Source organism: Halichoerus grypus, chromosome 5 (assembly GCF_964656455.1).
Source record: "Halichoerus grypus chromosome 5, mHalGry1.hap1.1, whole genome shotgun sequence".
Classification (NCBI taxonomy): domain Eukaryota; kingdom Metazoa; phylum Chordata; class Mammalia; order Carnivora; family Phocidae; genus Halichoerus; species Halichoerus grypus.
Window position 1 is genome coordinate 167,084,881 of NC_135716.1, and position 23,535 is coordinate 167,108,415.

Consider the following 23,535-nt stretch of genomic DNA (forward strand, 5'->3'; position numbering starts at 1 on the left):
GGGAACAAGGAACGAGAGAAACACCCCTAGTCCTTCGGGAGAACCGGCACCCTTGGTAAACGGAGGACGCGCCCCCCTCCCCCACGAGGGGCCCGCGCGCAGTCCCCGCGGGCTCCCGGCCGCGCCGTCGGGGCAGCCGGCTCGGCCCCGCCCGCCCAGCACGCCGAGCGGCCGGGGTGGGGACTACAAGTCCCGGCGTGCCGCGCGCGCGCTCCCCCCTGGGGTTCCGGATGGTGAGCGGCGAAGGTAAGGCGAGCTCGCAGAGGCAGCGGCGGCGGCGGCGGAGACGGAGAGAGGCAGGCAGGCAGGGCGAGGGCGAGAGACGGAGGGAGGGAGCGAGCGAGGCAGACCAGACAGACAGACAGGCGGGCGGGCGGGCGGGCGGGCAGAGCGAGCCACCCGCCAGGCTGCGCTCAGCCCCGCTCGCAGCGGAGAGAGCAGAAGGCAGGAGGAGGGAGGGGAGGAGGAGGGAGGGAGAGAGGGAATCCAGCTACCACCACCCAAAGCCAGCGTCTGCTTTCTGTCCTCATTTCCTTTTCCCACCCAGCTCGGAAAGCAGAGAAAGGCAGAGAGAGCGAGAGATAGAGACAGTCAGAGAGACAGACAGACAGCCGGAGAGCGGGAGGGAGGAGGGCGGAGGAGGAGGAGCAGGAGGAGGACTACGCGGGGCGCGTTCCCTCCCAGGTTTGCAATGGGGGGGTGGGGGCGGGGGTGTCCAGGGCTGTGAGAGTGTGTGCGCGGCGGGGGGAGCGAGGGGGGCGCAGAGAGCGAAGGAGTGATCAAGGTGGGGGGGGCGCCGCGGGAGCGGGGGGCCGTGTCCAGCGGAGTTAGCGGCGGAGAATGTGAGCCGAGACGCGAGCCATGCTGTCAGCAACGGCGGGCGGCTCAGGGCTCCTCCACGACTCCTCTCCCCAGCAGCCGGGCGCCCGCGTCGCTGCCGCCGCCGGAAGACTGACGCCCCCCAAAGCCCCTCGCCTGGCTCGGACCCACGGAGCCGGCAGCCCAGCACTCCGGTGAGTGGCGCCTCCTCCCGAGCCCTAGACCCCGCTGGGGACCGGCCGGCCGGGCTCTTTTGTGCAGCGCACCGGGGGGGGGGCCCGCGCCCCCTCCGCGCGCCCCGGTCCGGTCCGCGGGACCCGGTGGCTGCGGTGCCCGCGGTGCGATCGGTCTTTGTTTCCACCGGGGCCCGCGGCTCGGCTGGGCTCGGCTCGAAGCCTGGCAGGCAGCGCCGGGAAGGGGGAGGGGGAGGTGGACGAGAAGGGGGGGCGGGGAGGGGGGGTTCTCGGGTTTCCTGGCCGCCCCGCAGCTCCCCCGGCTCGGGGGCGAGGTGCGCGCCCAGCGCTGCCGCGCGCCCCCTCCTCCTTCCTCCTCCCTCGGTCTTTGGATTTAAAACTGCAATTTGCTCTCCAGCTTGCTGAGAATGTGGGGGGGGGGGAACGAAGGGGGGACCGTGGGAGCGGAGAACAAGGCTGGATTTTAGGAACGGCGCTGGGAAAGGGGGAGACTGCGGAGGGAGGAGCCCCTCCCCTCCAACCCCCAAATCCCAAGGTTCCGCTGGTGCTCTGGGAGTTGAGGGGCGGGGACCTAATGACCCGGAGGGGGTGTGGGGCGGAGGAGGGATTTGGGGGTGGCCAGGGCCGGAGGGGTTGGGCCGCGTGCCCGGTTACCTGGCGAACAAAGTCGGCTCACTTTTGCATAAATAAATAAATAATCGCCTATCAATGCGTTTCCTCTGGGGCTCTGATTGAATCGGGTCCCCTCTTCCCCAGGGGGTGGGGTGCTGAGTGACAGCTGTCAGCCCCCTGGGCCGGGAGCTGGGGGTGAATTGCTGAATCCCTGTGCCTTTTGGCTAAGGGCGCCTTCTCCTGCTGGGTCCTGGTCCCCGGGCAGAGCCAGAGGGGCAGGGGGCTGGCTCTGAGTCTAGGAAATAACCTTGTTTCCTGTTCTACAGGAAAAGGGACAGCGACCCAGAGTTTGGGGGCTGGGGATGAGGACTAATGGGAGCTGGAGGGGTTCCCTAGCAGCCTGACCCCCCCAGCCTCCTGCCAGGCGAAGGGGCCAGCTGAGGGAGGAAGGATGTGGGCCTTGCTGGCCGGAGGCGGGAGCTGGGGCTGTCCCTGAGGCGGGCAGCGGGCACAGAGCGGGAGGAGGGAGAGAGAGAGAGAGAGAAGCGGGGGCGGGAATTCTCTACCGCAGACCCTGGGGGCCAGGGCCAGATGTGGAGGGGTGGGGAGTCCCCCCTCCCTCCTAGCTTGGGGGCCCTGGGGCCGGGCTGGGAGGGGCTGAGCCTGGTGCCCTCGGTTCTGCACCAGCGCCTGACTGGCAGGGCCAGCTGAATTTGGGCCCAGGCGTCACCCTGGGAGGCAGGGCCAGGCTGCACCAGCCTGGTCCCTGAGCACAAGGAGGGACCCTTGGGGGGCCTGTGCCTGTCTGGCTGGGCAGGCGTTTCCCGCCGGACCAGTTGGTGTCAGGCGGGACTTGGCCCCAGCTCCCTGGGCAGAGCTCAGGGTGTGAGGACAAGCTTTGCCTCCGGGTCAGGGTGGCCACATTTTGTCCGCTGCTGCTGCTGGCGGGGCGGGGGCATGTGCCCGGGCCTGGGCAGAGTCCTGCCAGGAGTATTTGGGGTGTTTCTATTGTTGGCTTGTTCCTGTTCCGTGTGGCCCCGTGTGTGTGTGTGTGTGTGTGTGTGTGTGTGTGTGTGTGTGTGTGTATAGCTGTGTGAGCTGGGGCTTTTAAGTGAAAGATTACCAGTGTGTCCATCCCCCGCACCCCTGGCTTGGAGGGGGGGCAGGCTGGGTTGTGGTGGTGAGCTGTGGGGGGACCCCCCAGGTGGCATGTGCATGCCGCTTGCCATCTCCCTCCTTGGAGCAGATGTATATTTATTTTTATAGCAATGGAAAATCAAACTGGATAGTAAGTTGAATTCATTTTTTTTCTCCTGCTGTGTCAATAGTTGGAATAACCCCCAGAGACTGGTGAACTTCTTGCCCCAGAGCTCCCTCCCTTCAGAGGTTGCACAGATCAGTGAGGGTGTGAGCTTAGGGGGACCAGTGGGCACCAGTCCAGACCAGTGATTCTTGTCCCTCTTGGTCTGGCACTGGGGCAGGTGCCTGGGTGGGCAGGGATTATCCCCTCCCCACACATCCCCCCTGGGCCCCGGGGTGTTGTCTGGCCTCAGCCACCTCCTTGGTCAGTTCCAAAGCTGTGCCCAAGCCCTCGGGGACGTTCTCCTGGTGGGCTCCCTCCTCCTGCCTGGGCTCCCGGCCCACGTGCTGATATTTATTTTCTGTAGTAAAATCCATTTTTAATGCCGTTACTTTTGAAATAATATAGAGAGAAACAAATGTGATGTGTTTAAGTTGCCCTCTGTGAGTTTTTAATGTGATCTATGGCTGAGGTAGTGATGGAAGGAGCTGTTGGGCTTGGAGAAATTTGGTGTCATAAAGAAAAAGAGCTTGCTGTTTATTACGGTTGCTGGGCTGGGGGGTCTGGAACAGGGTCGGGGGGCAGGGAGCCCCAGCACCCCCAGATGCTGTGGATGGATAGTGTAGCTTCTCAGTTTGGGGGTATGCGCGTTCCAGGGTTATTTCACATTGCTTCCCAGACCTTGACCGGGACGTTGGTGAGGGGGCTTGGGAGTTGGGGGGCTCTGTTAACCCCACTCCACCTGCTTAGGTCTTGGCAGGGAAGCTGCTGGACCCCCTGTTGAGCTAAGTGGAGGTATACTGTTGGGAGGTTGGACTTGGACCCTACTGGAGATTAAGGGATGGGATCTCCACCTGAGGTTGCGGCTGTGCTCCAGACTTGAGGGGCCAAGTGTCCCTGGCTGGAAACTGGGGGGGGGGGGCGGGGGGGCTGCTGCTCTGGACAGGCAGAACCCTAGAGGGGCATTGCTGGTTCTCACATCAGTCTGGAGCATTGACTTTGAGCCACTCCCTCTACTTGCTTCTGTTTCCCATTGGCTAGGGGCTTTCTCCAGGCTAACCTGATCTCCCTCATTTCCCTTCAAACCCCCTATGTCCCACCCCGAGGCCAACTTTTTTTGTTTGTTTGTTTGTGGAATACAGAGCTCTGTGTCTCCTGCCGGTCACCCACGACCAGGGGGTGCCGCGTGCCTTCATACCAGATGCCCAGACACTTCTGGTCTGGCTGAGTGAGGTCAAGCAGACTCACTATTACGGGATGGAGCCCAGCTCTGTCTCTGGGTCCCCTGGGTCTCTTGGGACAGCTCGGAAGAGAGGGGAAGCGGGGATGGGGCATGCGGGAGGGAGCAAGGATAACATTGTTGCTAATGCCAGCAGATGGGCCCCCCCAGGGAGAGAGCTAGGGGACCGAGGCGAGGCAATGGGAGAGAGACCCAGACAGCCACGTGCCAGGTGGAGAGAGGGAAAGATGGTGGCAGAAGCCAGGGATGAGGGAGTGAGAAAGCAAACAGTCAAGGGGAAGAGCCAGGATCACAGCCCCTGGAGGTGGGGCCCAGGGGACCAAGAAGGCCTAGGCGTGTGCCATTCCCTACCCCACAGCCGGGAATGAGCAGGCATTGTTTTTGGAGGAGGGACAAGGAAATGTCTCTGGCACGAGGGAGGAGGACAGGTGGAATAGAGAGGGAAAGACTCCCACAGGAGGAGAGAGAATGGGGAGACAGGGGTGTGCCGGGGGGTCACTTGACTAATGGTCCTGCCCCAGGGCAGCGTCTCCCTCTGCCTTCTCCAGATGTCCGGGAACAGAACAGAGTCTCCTCCGGACCTGGGCCCAGGGCCTGAGGCAGGAACAGTGCCCCACAGGTTGCTTGTGCTCCGTGCCAAGGGGCACCTGGGATTTTAAAGGCGGGGAATGTTAGGGTCCAAGAGATGCCAGGGGCATCATCCAGTTGGACCCCCTCACCCATCGTTTGACAGGAGTAAACCAAGTCTAGAGAAGGGAGCCATTTGCCCAGGGTCACAGATACTTGGCCATGCCAGGCCTGGGACCCAGGTTCCTCGCACTCTAGCAGTCTGTAGTTAGAGAATAAGGACAGCTGCAGGGGGCCTCCTGGGTGCAGAGGGGGGCCGGAGCCCCAGAGAGAGGAGCAGGCAGGCACCCTTGTGGCCAGAGCCCCCCCCCAACCCAGGGGAGGGGGAGGCGCCGCTGGCGGGAGAGAGAGGGAGGGAGTGGGGAGAGGAGGGGAAACAGTGAGTCAGGCTTCCAAGAGCTGAGGATGAGAGAGCCAGGGCTGGGAGGGAGAGGGCAGGGAGGACTGCTCAGAAGCTCAGAGAGGGAGGGGGCCCAGCCGGGGGCAAGGAGAGCTCTAGAGGGAGGGAGCCAGCCTCTGGCCCTGGCCCAGCGGTCGGGCTGTGCGGAGGGAGCAGCCAATATGGACTTTGCTCTTGGTAGGTCAGCTTCCCTTTCTTTCTCTGTGATTCCACGCCAGGGTCTCAGGAGGAATAACTGTGCCCTCCCATCCCTTCCTCAGTTTCCCCATCTGTTGTGGGACTGTGGGATTTGGACTGTTCTTGGAGAGGGAATAGGGGCACAGAGCAGACTGGGAGGGTACTGAGGGATGTCACCTCTAGCTGCTGGTTGGGTGCCGGAGGTATTCTTGGAGGCTGCCACCAGTGCAGGGTAGGGCGCGTGTCTCTGGGGTCGGCTCCTTCTTGAGTCCTCTGAGTTGCTGGGTGGGAGAGTGGGGGTGGCAGGCCATGAACTCTAGGGTACACTCTGCGCGCGTATGTGCGTGTGCGTGTGTATGTGAGAGAGAATAAGGTGCTGGTCTGGCAATGCTGGGTGGGCTACCTGGGGCCTCTCAGGATGGCGAGTGCCTAGACAGGATCAAGGTCCCCACATGTCCAGAACCAACCTCCACTTGGGGGGGGAGATACTCCTATATCCCCCCTATATCCCTATGGGTCAGAGGCTCTGGAGAAGCTGGGAGGCGGGAATGGCCCCTGTGGGAGCTCCATATGCCTAGAGCTAGAACCAGAACTAGAGCCATCCCCAGGGACTGCCTGGAAGGGAGGAGAGAAGGACCCCCCTCCCACCCAGCTGACAAGAAACCAGGAGCTCTTAGCCCCTCCTCCCAAGGCCTGGCACCCCCCCCAGCCCCTCCCTCCTGGATCCCAGCATCTCTGCCATTGGCTAGGGGATAAGGAAGGTGGCCACCGAAGATCCGTCTCCTGCAGGGCCTAGCTTTGGGGGGGAGGGGGCACTGGTGAAGTGAGGCCCCCGGCCTCCCCCCTTACCTACACATGCACAAACTCAGCTTCAGCGAGGCCCTGCTTTCTCTCCTCTTTCTGCTCTGGGGTCCTTGGCCTGGGAGCCCAGAGGAGGGGCTGCTTCTGCAGCTGGCTGGCCCCGAACTCCCAGCTCAGCCCAGCTGCTACCGAAGCTTCCAGAAGCTGCAGCTCTGCATCCCCTCCCCACCCCCCTGAGCCAGGAGAGGCCTTTGCTGACCTGGGGGAGGGTACCTTGGGGAGCGAGTGGGCACCCTTAGAAGGACTAACACAGACAACCAGACAGATGGGTGGTGGAACAGATGGACAGAGACACCCACGCACAGGCAGACGGAGAGAGACGGACAGATGGACCAGGACAGGGAGAGACGGACAGACAGAGGTGCTGGCAGAGAGAGGAGGAGTCAGAAAAATGGAAGGGCCTGGGGAGAGAGAAACAGACAGAGAGACTGAGACATGGAGACACGGAGATCCCAGAGGGGAGACAAGGTGACTGAGATAGGAGGAGGAGAGACTCGGGGAGAGGGTGAGAGACAGGAAGAGATAAAGAAAGGGGAAACCCAGACAGAGAAAGAGAGAGAGGAGAGGCAGAGAGGCTTGAGACTACAGACCACAAACAGGGATTTGATGAGAATCTGGAAGGTGTTTTCTCCTGCTTCCCTCCCCAAACCCCTGGGCCAGCCAAGTCTCCATTCCTTCCACCCCCGGCTCAGTTTCCAGCTGCTAAAGAGGTCAGAGAGAAAGAGAGAGAACAAGAGAGGGAGAAGCACGCAGAGACCCCTCCTCCCTGCTCTTTTTGTTGCAGAGGGAGTTACTAGAGCAGTTTTCCCAGCCCTGACCCCTACTCCAAGATGGACATATCTCTTGTGTCAGAAAACATCACACTCACCACTCACTGGGTGTCTCCTTGTGTAAATGCACTCCCGTATTCATACCTGTCCGCACAGACCTTCACGCACACATACACACACACTTTATGACGTGAGTCTCCACCCTCACACTCATCCCACATCTCACAAGTGTAACTGGGGAACGCATACCTATGCTTCCTTATCCCTAAAGGTGGTGACACACATGCCTCATCGTGGGGTCTCAGGACCTGCTGACACACACGCACACACAATCACACGTTCACACATACAGTGGCAGTCACACCAGAGCAGGGGGAGGGCTCTTTCTGGAGGTGAAGATCAGTGTTCCCAGGTGTCTGGGTAGGGGTGGTATGTCCTCCTGCTCCTTCCCAGCTGGTGGGGGCCCTGTCAGCCAGTGGGAGCCTTCCTAGGGAGCTGGCGGGTGGCTTGAGTGATGTGGAAGAGCCATTTGAGAGTTTGTGAGGGTGAGCGTGTGCACCTACGGACACGTGCACGCACGTACAGGTGCAACGTGGCGAGTGTCTGTTACGGCGTGCGTGAGAAAGAGATGATCGCGTGTGAGGTGGGGTGTGGGTGGGGCAGGGAGAGCCAAGGTGCGTGGAGTGTGTGGGTGTACGTGTGCTAGCTCCTGGCCGGGCATGGACGTGCGGACGGGTGTGTATGTCACAGGTGTAGTGGGGGTATGTACACGAGGGTACAGGGCCCTGGCGGTGAGCTGCGTGTGTGTGTGTGTGTGTGTGAGGGTGCAGTGTTAACGCAGATGTGAAGGTGGGGGGGGTGTGTGTGGGTGTAGGCAGTGTGCGTGTGTGAGGGGTGGTAGCTCCTGGGTGAGGCTGTGAGCTCGCAGCCAGGGTTGGAGGGCTGTTTTCCAAGGCCAGGACGCTGCTTGAACAGAGGCCGTCAGCATGAACACATGCGAAGGGGCTCGGAGGCTCACAGTTGGGCACTGACCCACACAGACGCACAAGGACAGACATACCCGCCCCTGTCCTCCCTCTTCCTCTCTCCTGGCGTCAGTGGTTTTCAAAGGAGCCTCCATGAGGACTGTTTGCTGTGCAGTTCCCCCCACCCCCCAGCCTGTGCCTCTTCAAACACAGTGATGCCCTCCAGGCAGCTTTGTGGAGGCTCCTGCCTCAACCATCTGAAGGCAGATGGGTGGGTTGAGATCCGCTGCTGCCCCCCAGGGAGCGAGGAGGCGGCTCTGCTCCTCTGGCCTGGGCACGGGCTGAGACAGATGGACGAACCCCCCCCCCGTTCTCCACACCCCCACACAGGGTCTGGGGGTGGGCAGGCACCCCCCCAGAAGAGGGGTTCTAGCAGGCAGCCCCTGAGCAAAGGCTAGGACTCTGCGCCATCATCTCCAGGGGCACCTACCCTCACCCTGAGCCCCATCACGTGTCCGAGCACAGGGACCCAAGTGTGGCCCCTAACACCTGAATATACAGCTGCTCCGCCTGTACTCACAGCTCCAACACCCCAAACACACAACTGCTCCGTCTACAAACACACAGCCCCGACACTTCCCCATACGTCCGCCCTTCTGACACCCAGCTGCCCCATATACACACATAGCCCCAGCGTGCCCGCAAACACACAACCACCATACACCTTCCCACCCAGACACATAGTTACAGCCCTGGTAACGAACCCAAACCCAGATTTTATGATCCCCAGCATACACCCAACACACACACACACACACACACACACACACACACACATCAACTCCCTCTTCAACCCAGCACCTCCATGGACACACCCAGGACCCTAGAGCAGCCCTAATACCTTCCACATACTCAAGCTCTCAGAGCACCAACACCTCACCGGACACACACACATAGACTCTGCCTACAGCCCCAGCGTTTCCCCCAGCTGCAGCCCAGCACCACCCCAAACACACCAACCCCCACACCTTTCCAGACACACAGCCTCCCCCCCATCACACATACGCACACTGCCCACTCAACACCCGCTCAAACAAGAAGACCCTCTTCAGCCCCACCATTTACCTCGAACACAGACATAGCTTCAGTTCTGGTATACTTCTAAACAGATAACGTCCCCCCAGCTTCTCGTACTTTCCCAGGTGTGCGCATGCACGCTCCCCCATAGACCCAGCACTTCAACAGGCTGTCCTCTGTATGTCCCCAGCAAGCCCCAGCTCCAGTCCTTTCCTTGGCCATCTAAGGGCCCAGGGACAGCCCCACACCTCGCCAAGCACACAGTGACAACCAGCCTCAGTGACAACCCTGTACCCATTCACCCCTCAGGAGCTCACAAGCAGCTCTGCCCTGCCCCCCTGGGCCCCCTGCCTCACCCTGCCACATAGCCCAGCTCAGTTCCTCTGCAGCTCTCATTCCCAGCCCCACACCTGCCAGCACACCTCCCCCCACAGCACTCTCCATCACAGCTCCCCCCCACCTCTTCTCGGGGTCCCCCTCCCCCAGACACCCTCCCAGCCAGCCTCAGCCAGCCTTGCACACACACTTGCTCGCTCTTATGTGCTCCCTCTCCTTCCCTGCTGTCCAGTCCTCCCCCACTTCCCAGAGCCTCCTCTGCCTGGGGAGGCGTCTCCGCCCCCTTCGCTGCCCCAGGCCTTTCATTCCTGGACAGTGAGACTGTACATCTGGTTCAAAGCTGCCCCACCCAAGACCCTGTGCTCTGGGCACCCTGGCCTGGGCTTTGGGGGTTTGGGGCCTCTTTGGGGGCTCTTGGCACCTGGTCGCCCTGGTCTCTCAGCCAAGAACTCTGAGTACCCAGCCCTGCCGTGGCATGTATGTTGGGGGCGTGGGGGGCTTTACCCCCAGCCTGCACATTCTCAGGTGCTTGCCAACCTGCCCCCCCACCCTTGGCTTACCTGAGAGGGGCATTGGGTCTGGGCTTCAGGGAGAGAGATGGGTGAGGTGTTCGCTTGACATGCTCCCCACTCCCCCCCCCATCTGGGCTTCGGGGCTTGGTCTCCCTGGGAGTCAGTTCCGACAGTGAAGGTTACTTTACTAGATGCATGATTTTAAACGGAATCTCCACCATCTGTTCCACCCCCTAATTACAGATGCACAGAATCCGCCTCAGAGGGCAGCGTGAGGGGAGTGATTTAGAGGCTGAGCTGCTTCTGCCTGCATTAGGGCTGGGGAGATTGGGGGGGGGGCTCTGGGTATTGCTCACAGCCCCCCACATCCCGTTCTTTCCCAGAGGCCCCTCATGCCTCTTCTTGCTGGGGAAAGGCTCAAAGAAAGTTTCCCCCTATCCCCAAGACCTGAAAGAGGCAGCAACTGCAATACGGAGGGAGGGGTCCCCAACACACCACCTGCATCCCAAGCCCCAGGTCCTGGGATGCCGGCTCCATTAGAGCCTTAAAAAATTCAGTGGATCGATCTCCTGCCTGCTTCTTTGCCCTGGGGAGCCACAGACTCTGGCCTGGCCCAGCTGTCTGCCCACCCCAGGGGTAGCAGGGATTGGTGAGGCAGAGCGGGGGTCAGAGCGGAGGTGGGGGCAGCTGGGTTCTGGCAGCAGAGGACATGGACAAGCATGCCAGGACCCATCAGGTGTGTTCGCACGTGTGTGCCCATCCGCCTTGGCGCCGCTGGCACGCCTGCCCCCAGCTTGAGCCGTGCTCTGTGGGGCTAGACCAGCACTGGGGGCCGGAGGGGATGGGCCGGGGCCTCAGGGTTCCAAGGGGCATCGGGCTACATACGCTGTGAGGACTGGTCCACCTTTGCCCGTAGGTGCCAGGGACCTGGCCCCCAGCCTGCTTGGTGGTGGCAGTGACGGGCACGCTGCGGTAGACGCTGGAGCATTCACTGCAGGGAGAAAGGGAGCGAGGTTGGGCTGGAGGAATTTTAAAGATTGCTGCAGGCAGGAGGGTCTCTGGAACCCCGTGGAGCGGGCAGTCATGCAGAAGTAATCCTATCGCCGCCTGCCTGGAGGAGTGGAGGGGAGAGGGGGCAGGGAGGGGAAGGATGGAGCCCCTGCCCCGGCCAGCTGTGGAGGGCGCCAAGGACCCCAGGGGCCTTCCCTGAGGAGGCACCTTGTCTTCTCCATGCCACTGTGGCATGTGCCCCCTGGAGGGGCAGCGCCACAGCTGGTGCTCAGCTCCCAGCTCTGGGTATTATAAATAATGCAGCTCGGAGGTGGCGGCCAGCGCAGCCCCCGGTCACCTTGGGTCGCCCAGTGTGGCGCCTGCAGCTGCCAGTCCTGTGGCAGAGCCCCTCTCCCTTCCAGCCTGCTCCTCCTCTTTTGCTGTGTGAGCTTGGGCCAGAGGCCCAGCCTCTCTGGGCCAGGGCCGGGGCAGCGGAGTGTGGAAGAACCCAGAAAGGCCTGTCCTTTTGTCCCACCCCCTGGCCCTCACAGGTTAGCTGGTAGCTGGCTCAGCCAATCCAGGCCGGGGAGGGCTGGCCCGCTCTATCGGGGCCTCACCCATTCTGGCTCCTCCATTTTGCAGATGGAGTCACCGAGTCCAGAGAGGGAAGGATGGCCAAGGCCAGCCAGCTGATGAACCCCTCCTTCCTGCCCCATTCTGCTGTCACTCAGGCTCTTCTCAGCCTCGGCTCAGCTAAGAGCAGGGCCTGGGGGGGAGGGGGGAGGGTGGGCGGGGGATGTTTGGGAAAGTGGTTGCGGCTGAGAGGTTGCCATGGCGATGCTGCAGGATGCCGAGCTGAAGTGGGGGTCCTACAGGGTCTCTGGGGCCCCCAGCTCCACACCCCTGTGGTCTTTTCCTCCCCATCTCCTGTCCCCCACCCAGATGCCTGTCAGGCGGCTTCGGTGACAGGCCGGGTGGGTGACAGGTGGTGCAGGTGATGGGCTGGGTGGGTGACGAGCTGGGTGGGTGACAGGTGGTGCGGGTGCGAGGCAGGCAGGTGACAAGCTGGGTGGTGACGGGCCCTGCTGATGACAGGCAGGGGGTGTGGTTGGCGAGGATGCCGTCTCCTGGCCGCTGGCCTGTTGCAGCCCCCCACCCTCATGCGTGTGCACACACATAGACTCTGGGCACAGAGCTTGGGGCTAAGATACTAATGAGGTTTATTACGTGTGGAGGGGCAGGTGCCCAAGCTCACTAATGAGAGGCCTTTAACAAATAGGGGAGACAGCTGGGGGTTTCGAGGAATTTGGCTGGCCCTCCTGAGCTGAGGCCCTGGGGGTCCCAATCTGGCTGGAGGATGGCTCATTCTCCAGCCAGGTTGGGACCCCTCCTCCCCTCCCCCGAGGCTGCTTGGGTTTATGTTAGTGCTACCACGATCCTGATAGTTACCATCGTTCAAGCATTTGATCCGCTGCACCAGACGCTTACGTGCATTTTCTCCTTTCAACTCAACCAGTTACTGGAGGGAGGCCCTGTTACCCATTCTACAGATGCAGAAACTGAGGCTGAGAGAAGGCAAGGGACTTAACGAGGTTTCTGGTGCAGCTGGAATTTTAATTCAGGTTTTTCTGTCCCCAGAGAACATGCCCTTAACCACCCTACCAGTAAAACTCAGGTCTTGGTCCAGACTCAGACCCTCTTTTAGGGCCTCAGTTTTGCTCTTTTGGAAAATGGATGTGTGGTGGAGGGGTAATCACCATAAGCTCATCAGCTCCGACTTGGGTGGCTTCGGGGACTCCCCCAGGTAGCTGCCCCAGTCTCACCCCATGTGGCCCAGATTCTGGACTGGAGAGAGGGCAGGGCTAAGCGGTGAGGGAGCTGAGCTGAAGAGGGGACACCTGGGATGTGTGAGCCACTTCCTGCATCATGCGGTGGGGAGGCTGAGGCCTGGAGAGGAGCAGCAACCGCCCCAGGTCACACACCCTGTGAGCTGGAGGCCCCCGTGGGATCCTAGGTCTCCTGGCCTCTTGAAAGGGCGGGGCTGGGTGTGGTGTCTTGGCTGGGAGGCTGCCTCCTCCTGGGCCCCACCCACCAGCCTTAGCTTCCTCCCTGGAGTTGGTGAGCCCCCAGCTCCTAGGAGGGTGTGGGGGGCTGTTGGCGGCCTCTTTAGGGCCATGCCCCCTCCCCATCAATCTGGGTCCCTAGTGTCAGTTGAGCCCCTCCCTTTGGAACCCATTGGGGTGGAAACTCCCTGGCAACAGCTGATGGATGGGTTAGGGCCCTGACATTGGCCTGGGGCCACAGCATGACCCTGGAGGGACCAGGCTGGGGCTGGGGGCTTGCAGGGGAATTTAAGAGAGAAGAATTAGGCTCATAAATCTTGGAGCAACTCAGTTCTCCTCCTCCTCGACCTTAATCTCTTACCAAACCTGCTCTCCAGCTGTTCATCCAAGGCTGGGGGTTGGGGGATTCCACCTTCCCATTCCTTTTACCCTCCAACTGATGCTCAGCCCCTCCTGAAACCATACCCCCAATAGGGAAGAAAGAGTTGCAGCCAACCCTGCTGTTGGGCAGGATTAAGACCTTGTGTGTCCATACTAATGGATTTGGCCTCTGATCTATAGTGGCAGGTAGGGCAGAGGGCTTCAGTGCCTCAGTTTCCCCAGCCTTGAGTTTGAAATCCTCTCTTGGTGCCTGTCCACTCAATCAGGAAGGAGCATTAAGACCGAGAGGGATTTTGCAGCTGCAGGACACATGGCCCTGTCCTCAGAAGCCCCAGTCTGAGATGAGAAGCGCAGCCCTGGCCTTGGGAGCCCTCAAACCCAGAGGTGAGGTCTAGAACCCAGGCTGGGCGTGTGCTGAGGTTCAGGTGGGGAGTGGGTGGTGCTGGGTGGCTGTCCTGTGACGGCCTTCTGAAGCAAAGGCTGTGGCGAGGGGGAGGCCAGAGGATGGGGAGTGGTTTGCCTAGGGGCTTGGAGAGCCATCTTTGGTTGGTGGGGGAGCCTGGAAGTGTCTGGCTTTCCCACAGCCTTGGGCAGCAATAAACTGGAGTTCTGGGGGCCCTCCTGGCTCCCCAGGGAACCCACTGCTGCCTGGCCCTGGGGACCCAGGCGTCCTGGCGGGTGAGGGCGGGTCTCCAGCAGGCGCCCTGCCAAACCCCGCAGCCTGCTCACCAGGAATCTTGTTGCTGAGAGATGGAAAATCCCGGCCGGGCCTGCAGCTCATCCCTCCCCTCCGGGAGGAGGAGGGGCCCAAAGATTCCTTCCTGCATTTCCCCCCTCCCATTTGGGGCAGGGCTCTCCTTGGTAGTGGGTGGGGCTGGGGGGCCCAGGACAGGCCTCTAAGGCTCTCAGTCACATGTCCTGGAGTCCAGCCCAGCCCAGCCCAGCCCAGCCCGCAGTGGGCACCAGGGCACTCTGGAGGCAGAATGGGCCTGGTGCGGCTGAGGAGAGGTGGGGGTGGGGTGCTGAAGCCAGAGGGGGCCTGGATGGGGGCCGAGCCTGGCCCTGGCCCCACTGGCTCCCCCAGGGCGGAGGGTGAAGAGTTGGTTCTCTCCTTGGACAGGAAGACGAATGATCCCATTATGGGAGCGTGATTTTATTCCACGTGTCACGGAGTCTGAGATTAACTTGCTCACCAGTCTGTGACAAACCCCTCACACCCAACACACACACACACACACACACACACGCACAGAGACACACATATCCTTGGTCTCACGAACGCACATCCCACAGGCACAGATAAACATTTCCACGATACAACACACAGCAGAGTCTCACATACAGAGACACAAGAAAACACACACACTTAGATCTAGACCCACAGCCTCAAAAGCACAACATTCCCTCACACCAAGGCCACACAGACCCACGGCGACAAAAAGGCAGTCCCGGGGGATGCTGGCAGCCCTACTTCGACAGGCACAGAGCAAGGACGCACAGTGCCCCGTAGACACAGATAAACTTAGACACACATGAACCCAGACACAGTCACGCGGCCAGGCGTAGACCACCAGCCGCACACGCGGAGACAAAGACAGGCAGGGACACACGGCCGGCGGTGCGCACACAAGCACAGGCGTGCACCCCCGGCCACAGACAAAGACAGATAAATGCCCAGAGGTTTTGCTGTGGACAGATGTAGGGAGCACGCACATCTGGGCCTCCTCGACCTCCTTGCCCGGGGACATGGTAATCTGGCGCCTGTGGCTCCGGGGGGGGGGGGCGGGGGGGGGATCTCTGAGGAATCTCTCGGTCGGAGCCCCCCACCCTGGGCCCGGGGCCAGCCCCCACCTCTGGCACAGGGCCCGTGGCCGAGGCCGTGGCAGCCACACCCTCAGTAGAGCCGCGCCATCTCTTACCCTGCCCGCCCGTTGGACACACACAGGCACGCCGTCTCCCCCTGCCCAGGCTTACAGCACCCCCCCCACCCACGCAGAGTTTCTCACTTGCACCCCCCCCCTCAGGTGTCCCCTTCTTGCTCGTTGGCTTTCTCCGGCACTCCGCGCCCTCCAGCCCGAGCACACATGCACGAGCTCCAGCACCTACACCCACAACCCTCATGACACACACCGCCACCTTTTCTCCCCCAGAGCCACCAACACGGCACAGAGGCTCCCCTTCCCCCGCACCCTCGCCCTCTCACACGGACCCTCACAAGCGCCCATGCGTGCACTCCTTTACATCCTCACCTCCTCTCGCACAGACTCATTCACAAACGTGACACACACACACTCCCCGACACACACCCTCACCGCCTTCTCACATGTGAGCGTGCGCGCACACACTTTCAGAGCCTCCCTCACACCGTCGCTCTCCTTCCTCCGTCTCTCACAAACACTCCCTCTGCCAAGACTGTAGCTCTGCTGCAGAGCAGCCCCTGACAGTGTTTGTCACTGTTCCCCACTATGGCCTTGGCCTTCCTGGCCTCCGTCCCTTCCCCTCCACCTCCAGCCCTGGACACTGTGGCCTTGTATTCTTCTGTCATTGCCCGGTTTAGCCAACAATTGCACACGGAGCATTCAGTCAGCAGTGCTGATTGAGCCCTGATTATTGGTTAAGCATTGGGGGCACTGGTGACAGCGGTCCTTCCCTCATAGAGCTCTCAGTTTTGTGACCAGTTTGTTTGTTGCTGATCTCACCTGATGAAATTTTAAGGTAACCCTTGATCTTGTACGTTGAGGGATGTGTAGGAACTCACAGGAGGAAAAAGAGAGGGGAGGTGTTCCAGACAGAGGGAACAGCATATGCAAAGCCTGGAAGTAAATCAAGGTATGGTATGGCAGGAACACGGGGCGGTGTTGAGCCTAGAGGAGAAGCAGCGTAGAGGCCAGATGTCCCAGACTTTAGATGCCTTGCTCACAGGTTTGGATTTTGTCTAGTGGGCCACAAGGACTCATGGGAAGTCTTTAGGGACAAGACAAGGTGGGGAGAGACTAGAGGCAGGGAGGCTAGTTGGGAGGCTTGAGGAGTCCAGATGGGAGATGATGGTGGTCTGATCTAGAAAAGGCAAGTGGGATGGAAGAGTAGACTCCTTGAGGAGCAAGGACCGGTGACATCCCAGTTCTAGAGCTGTGACCTCAGGAAGGTCCCGCAACCTCTAAGCTGGGCCCATCAGGTGAGGATGGGACAGTACAGGAGCCGGGCTGGTAGGAAATGCCCAGTCGGTGATAGCCACTGTTGTCCGTAGCAGTAGGGCGTGGGGGACACCGAATGAGGAGGCAATTTCGTGAGCACCTACTGCGTGCTAGTACCTAGTACCGTGCCAGGGGCTGGGGCCCAGAGGTGAGGTGGCCCGCGGCTCTGGGTAGTTCACACACCTGATAACCACAGGAGACGGGGGAGGGCTGAGCATGGGGGTGAAGGCAAAGCACCCTGGAAGATTACAGGAGGATGAGGCAGCACCTGGCAGGGTCTGGGTGGCTCGTGGAGGAACTGGCGTTGAGCCAGACCCTGAAGAGGCTGGTTGAACTTGGGCAGGCAGAGGTGGAGGGAGGAGCTTCAGGTTGAGGGCACCATGTGGATAACAGCCCGAGGGCAGGCCAAGGAGTCTAATCCTTGTGTGAGACATAAAACTGGGGAGTCTTGGGGTGGGATTATGGAGGAGAGGCCTTGGTGGCCAGGCTGCGGGGTGGTCAGCATGGGGTTCATTTGTGGTGGTGACGTGGAATGGGCCCATGAGAGACTCTGCTCCAGGCTCTGCTGCTAAGCCATTGGGTGACCTCAAACAAATGCCTTTCCCTCCTTGGACTCAGTTTCCCCATCTGTGTGATGAGGTGATCAGTCTTGTACTGGAGGGGATTTCTGGTACCCCGTCTCAGGGGTTGGCCTAGTCAGCTTTGTAGGGCATTTTCTGCGCCTCAGCAGCGCTTTCTTCCTGAGCATTCTGAGCGAAAGAAAGGAGCAAATCGAGGGATTCCCCAGACAGATTTGGGGCCCTCTGAGTGAGGGGCCAGGAGCTTAGCATGGAAAAGAGGCGTTTTTGCCAGGATCTGACTCCGAGTCCCAGAGGTAACCTAGAAGAGAAGGCCAAGGTCCCTCTTCCCTCCTGCCCTGACCCACGCAGTGATAGATGTGGGCCATGTGCCCAGGAGGGCACAGTGCCCAATCCCCGGCCCAAGGGGTGTCAGGACCCTTCCTGCCCACTAAGGGAGGAGCAGGGCTGGAATTCAGGAATGTGGCCCAGGGCTTGGAATCCCCTGGGGCTGAGGAGCCAGGAGGCCCATCTCAGGGTGGTGGAGGCAGGTAAATGCCTGTGGGTTCTGCCATTGATATTTGGGGTCGCCAGGAGTTGTGGTATAAGGCAGGTTCTGGTGACACCCCCCCCCCCCCTGCCCCGTGCCCTGGATCCTAGCTGCAAGGGGCCCTTTAAGCATCTCACCTGTGAGGTGGGGCTGGTAGAGAATTAATTTCCTGTGCTATTTTAATTTTGCTGTATTTAATTTGCTGTTTATTTTAATTAATTAACGGCGGGTAATCGTCTATCCTAACTTGCTGCCGCAGGCTCCTCTTACTTCTTAGGGGTGGAAGGCCAGGCCAGGTGATTGCTCAGTTAGAGATGGGGTGAGGGGGAGCCCTGGAGGCGTGTCCCTTTTCGCCTTTGCCCTTCTCAACCCTGGGGTCTTCTCCACTCTGCCTGGCTCTCCTCCAAAGGGCCCTCCCTTCCCTCCCTCACTTGTGGTCCCTCCTACTCCTCCCTCCCCTCTCCCCAGTATGGCTTCAGGGCTCCCTGTGCAGTAACTTGGTGAAGAGAGGCCTGACACAAGGCCCCTGCCTCCCCGCCAAGCAAATAGATTTTAATGTCATAGTGTGGTGGTTTAAAGGATAGGGAGCTTGGCTTGCAACCCAAGCAGTATTAGGGGCTGGTTGGGGAAACTTTCAAAGAGGGGATCTGCTTTTTTAATGGCAGGCCCCTGCCCATTCCAGTGCCCAGACAGTACACCCATCAGGCCTGTAGGACGCTAGCATGTCCACCCCCCTGTGAACACATCTTTGGCATGTTTTCAGTCATTGGTTAATCTCTAGGATGGACTCTCTAGGGGAGGATGATCCCCTGTAGAGATGAGGAAATGAGGCTCAGAAAGGCTAAGTGACTTGCCCAGGGTCACACAGCAACTAGGAGAAGCAGGGCCTGGATTCTGGCTGCATAGAAAGAGTTAACAGTTGGAGGGAGGGGAGGGGAAGTGGCTTGGGGATTAGGGTAGGGGGTATTAGGATCAGGAACTGGGGTCCTCTGGCTTTGGAGGCTGTGGGGAGAGGAGGAGTGGGTCCTTGCCACAAGGGGCTTCCCGAGGTATGAGGTCTCAGCTACCTGCTCCCATTTCCTTGTGTGTCTTCAGTTGTCTGTTTGGAACTGGGGTTTGCTTTGTCACTCGCACTGTACCCTACCAGGGGGACCCTTCCATGGCTAGTTGGAACCCTACTTTTATTTAACAAACACTTACATAGCATTTACCATGTTCCATGCACTCTTCTAGCTTTATAGGTAGATATTCATTTAATCACCTAGCAGCCCTATTATTATCATTCTTATCTTCCATATCAGAAAACCGAGGCTTAGAAAGGTTAAGTAACTTGCCCAAGGTCCCACAGCTCGTACCTGGTGGACAGCCTTTGAACTTGGAACACTGGGATCCAGAGTCCTTGTTCTGAACTACCATACTGCCCTGCCCACCCCCCCCCACACACACCTGCTGTAGGTGGGAGATAGGAGCCCTGAATTCCCTGGAGATGGCAACCTGGGGGAGCCTCTAGCCTAAGTTTAAAGGGAGATCCAGGGGCGCCTGGGTGGCTCAGTTGGTTAAGCGACTGCCTTCGGCTCAGGTCATGATCCTGGAGTCCCTGGATCGAGTCCCGCATCGGGCTCCCTGCTCAGCGGGGGGTCTGCTTCTCCCTCTGACCCTCTTCCCTCTTGTGCTCTCTGTCTCTCATTCTCTCTCTCAAATAAATAAATAAAATCTTAAAAAAAAAAAAAAAGGGAGATCCAGCCCCACCCTCACCAACCCCAAGTCTGCTAAGACCTGTTCTGTGGTGGAAGCAGTCAGAACATCAGGGTGGGCCTGGCTGGGAGATTCAGATCAGCTATTGGGAAGCCTCCTGTGGGGCCTGGATTACCTGCTGCAGTGCTGGCTGGGGTGGGGGGACGACAGTGAAGGTGGGCCTCAGACTGCACCCTCAGAGACTTCTTCTGGAAGTTTTCTGACTGGAAAAACAAGGCAGGTGTGTCTGAACAGCTACCCACAGTTGTATAAGACAACAGGGGAAAAACATCACAAAACGTGATGCAGAGGAAAAGAGTTTTGAGCTTTAAATCCTGTTACTTGACACCTTTCTGAGCCTCAGTTTCCCCATTGGTCCAGGGGAAATAAACATGGCATTGACTGGAGGATTTTATGAGGCTCACATGAGATAAAGTATGAAGGGTTTGACCTCAGGAGTGGGGGCTTGGTGAACATCCATCTCGATGCTAAGGTCCAACTTCTGGAGAAGGAAAGGGTCCCACCCCTGCGGCTGCCATTGGAGCAGAGCAAGATGGGAACAATGAGGATGAGGAAGGCTTTGAGAGTTTCATCTTTGGAGTCTGGCTGCTTGGGTTTAAGTCCCAGACATGCTGAGTCATTTACCCTCTCTGGGCGTTGATTTCCCTGTCTGTAAAATGGGTATTATAATTGTGCCCCCCCCCCCCCCCCCGCACTGGGTGTTGTGAGTATTAAACTAGTTAATTCATGTATTCAGTAAGCAATATTGAGCACCTACTAGGTGCCAAACATATTGCTACTCACTGCAAATAATAAGTGGTCAATACATGTTAGCAGTCTTACTGTTATCATCATTCATATTGGGGGTGGCTGTTTAGAGAGGGGGCTGAGGCTTTTAGAACAGAGATGAGTGACACAATAAAATACTATAGAAGTAGTAAGAGGCTGATTTATTACTGAGCGCTTACTATGTTCCAGGCACATTAGCTCCTGAAGCACGTACTTGTATTGTCCCCGTTTTGCAGGTAGGAAACAAGTTCAAAGAGGTGTAGCGACCTGCCCAGAGAAACACAGCTAGTAAGGGGTAGAGCTGGAGATTGAGAGACTCAGAAGCCAGGCTCTTAATCACAAAGCTATAAACCTACTTAAGAGATGTGTAGGGTGGGGGCAGTGATCCAGCAGAGGAAGGAGGGAGAAACCTTGCCTGGAGAGGGATAGAAGTGAATGAGGCCTCCAAATGCAGGAAACAGTGAAGGAATGGACCAAGTCAGCATATGATCCGCCAGTGGTTTTTCCCAGCAGTAAACAAGGTAGGAGCTCAGGGAAGGGAGCAAGTGAAGAACGGAAGAGGTAGACCGGAAGAGGTGGGTCTTGAGAAATGGGCACAATGGAAAGAAATGGGAAGCCAGCTCAGTCCAGGTGGAGCACACTGTATGAGCAAAGGCCCTGAGGTGAGAATGAGCAGCTTGGCTTAGGGCTGAGAAGTGGAGGAAATGGCTAAGAGAGGTCAGAATGAGGGTTAGGAGGACTCATGGCCTCAGGGGCAGAAGGAGAGTGACAGCCCCAGGGAAATAGGGAGGGTGACAGATTCAAGAGGCTTAGCTAATGTAGAAATAGAAATAACCCCCCATCTGGACAGGAAACAGAGCATAGTGATCAAGAGGGCAGGCTTTGGAGTCAAATCCTAGCCGGGCTGCTTCCTACCGTGTGATCAGAGCAAGTCATTGAGGTCTCATTTTCAAAAATGAGGAGTAATGAAAGTACCCATCTGAGATGGAATGATCGTGAGAAGTGGTTAGCACAGTGCCTGGCACATGGGGAGCGCTCGATTCATTCATTCATTCATTCATTCATTCCTCAACTACCAAGTGCACACTCAGTGGCAGGTACTTTTCTAGGGCGCACAGCGGAGAACGAAGTAGATAAAAATCCCTGCCCTCAAGGAGCTGACATTTAGGAGGGTGAAACAACACAAAAAGAAGTAAAATACATGGTGTGTGAGATGTTGCTAAGTACCAAGGAGAAAAATGAAAGCGGGAAAGGGCTTGGGGAGGGCCAGGGTTGCGGGGTGATTGCAGTTTTAAATAAACTTATAAATGAAGGTTATTGTTAGTATTGTTCTTAAGCAGGTTTTAGTCAAAAAAGTACCTTCCAGGGTGCCTGGGTGGCTCAGTTGTTGGGCGTCTGCCTTCGGCTCGGGTCATGGTCCCGGGGTCCTGGGATCGAGCCCCGCATCGGGCTCCCTGCTCGGCGGGAAGCCTGCTTCTCCCTCTCCCACTCCCCCTGCTTGTGTTCCCTCTCTCGCTAGGTCCCTCTCTGTCAAATAAATGAATAAAATCTTTAAGAAAAAAAAAAAAGTACCATCCAACCTATAAGGCATTTTTCCCTCATAAGAATCACTCAAGGTGTTAGGTGTTGCTGTCCCCATTTTATAGATGAGGACGTTGAGGTTCAAAGAGAAGAATCTGACCCAGGAGTCATAACTCTGAGGACAGTGCTGACTCCCTAGGACTCCCAGTGACAAGGGAGTGTTATTCCTGAAACTCTAGAGGACAGAAGGCTTAACGGGGGAGGATATGAGCAGTGGCTGAGGTGGGTCAGTGTCCAGGGATGGAGCTGAGCTGGAGAGCAGGGTCAGAGGCCTGCTTCCTGGAGCCAGAGCTGTGGGCAGCATACCCCGGTGTGGCCTGAGCAGGGTGAGTTCAGAGAGTGGCTGGACCCAGGGGCAACCCTGAGGGCAGAGCGGGGGCAGCCGGCCGGGCCTGAGACACTGTGTGATTGAGCAAAGTGGCAGAATCTGTCCAGAACTGAGTGAGTGTGTGGGTGGTATGGAGACTGTGGGGAGGGGGTGAGAGGAGAGGAAGAAGTCAGCTCCACTGACCAGACAAGAGGCCACAGCGAGGAGGAGGTTGGCGGGGGCCAGGGCCGGCAGTGAAGGCGCTTGCATGTCAGGCAAAAGACCTCGGCGGCAGTAGGGAGCCATTACAGGTTTTGGAGCGGGGACATTGTGTCGTGAGAATGAGACTGAGGAAGGCGAAGGTGGCACGAGGTGGAGGAGGCTCAGTGGAGACATTTTGGAGGTGGGGAGCCCACCGGGGCACCATCATAGCTGAGCAGGTGAGAAATGGCCAGGTCAGATTGGAGACAGCTTGGACCAGTGGAAAGAGGTGTCTGGGAGATAAATTCCTGACCTATAGCATTCTGAGGTCTGCCTCACATTTTCTGAGGGGCCCTCGGCTAGTCCTTTCCCATCTGTGTGCCCCTGTCTCCCCATTTGGATTGAACTAAAGACCCCTTTTTTCTTTTCTAAACATTTTTAAGATTTTATTTATTCATTTGTCAGAGAAACACAGTGAGAGAGGGAACACAGCAGGGGGAGGGGGAGAGGGAGAAGCAGGCTTCCCACCGAGCAGGGAGCCCGATGCGGGGCTCGATCCCAGGACCCTGGGATCATGACCTGAGCCAAAGGCAGATGCTCAACGACTGAGCCACCCAGGCACCCCTCTTTTCTAAACATTTGAGCTAAGGATCCATTTTGAGAAGATGATGGGCCTTCTCTTCAGAAAAATACAAAAACAGATTTTGGTTAAAATCCTGTGATGTTTACAAACCTCCCAAAGTCCTTCCATGGAACCAAACTAGATGATAAATAGTAATAAAAATAGCAAGTAGCATTAAATGCTTATTACGGGCCAGGGGCTGGGCAAAGTGATATACATCATGGTCTTATTAAGTCCGTTCAACAACCCTATGAGGTAGGTAGGTACCATTATTATTATTCTGTTTTACAGATGGGGAAACTGAGGAAGCCTAGCGAGGTGGAGTGACTTGCCCAAAGTCAAAACTGGAATTGAAGCCTGGGTCTGTCAGCTCAAGAGCCCAAGATCTTCATGGCTAAAATTAAGGCTAGGATTCCAGGATGGAAGAAGGGGATATGGCAAGGAGGGGGAGGGCAGATGTGGGAGGATTTTCAAAGAAAGCTGTAGAAAAGCAGAGCTAGAGGTAAATGGTGGAAAAGGGGCATAGTGGTGCCATGCAGTCCTGAAGTGATAGGCATCCGGTGGTTGGAGGTGTGGAGCTAGAGATGAAGACTCCATTTGAAGCCCCCTGGTCTAGCTTCTGGGGGGTTGGTATCTATCCCACATGACCCCCAGCTAAGTGACCTGGTCTGGAGCC

The 23,535-nt window shown here is 58.3% G+C and overlaps 1 protein-coding gene across 5 annotated transcripts in view; it reads left to right on the top strand.

Annotated features, from left to right (window-relative positions):
- Positions 1 to 230: 230 nt before the first annotated feature.
- AHDC1 (AT-hook DNA binding motif containing 1) overlaps positions 231 to 23,535 on the top strand; it is a 64,801-nt gene continuing 41,496 nt past the window's right edge. For 2 of the 5 annotated variants that reach the window (XM_036114297.2, XM_078073589.1), the window contains exon 1: positions 762 to 1,013. The gene's annotated coding sequence lies outside the window, so the exon portion shown is untranslated. Of the gene's footprint in view, positions 247 to 445; positions 685 to 761; positions 1,014 to 23,535 lie in introns of those variants that run through there. The other 3 variants (XM_036114296.2, XM_036114293.2, XM_036114294.2) reach the window with 3 other exon arrangements.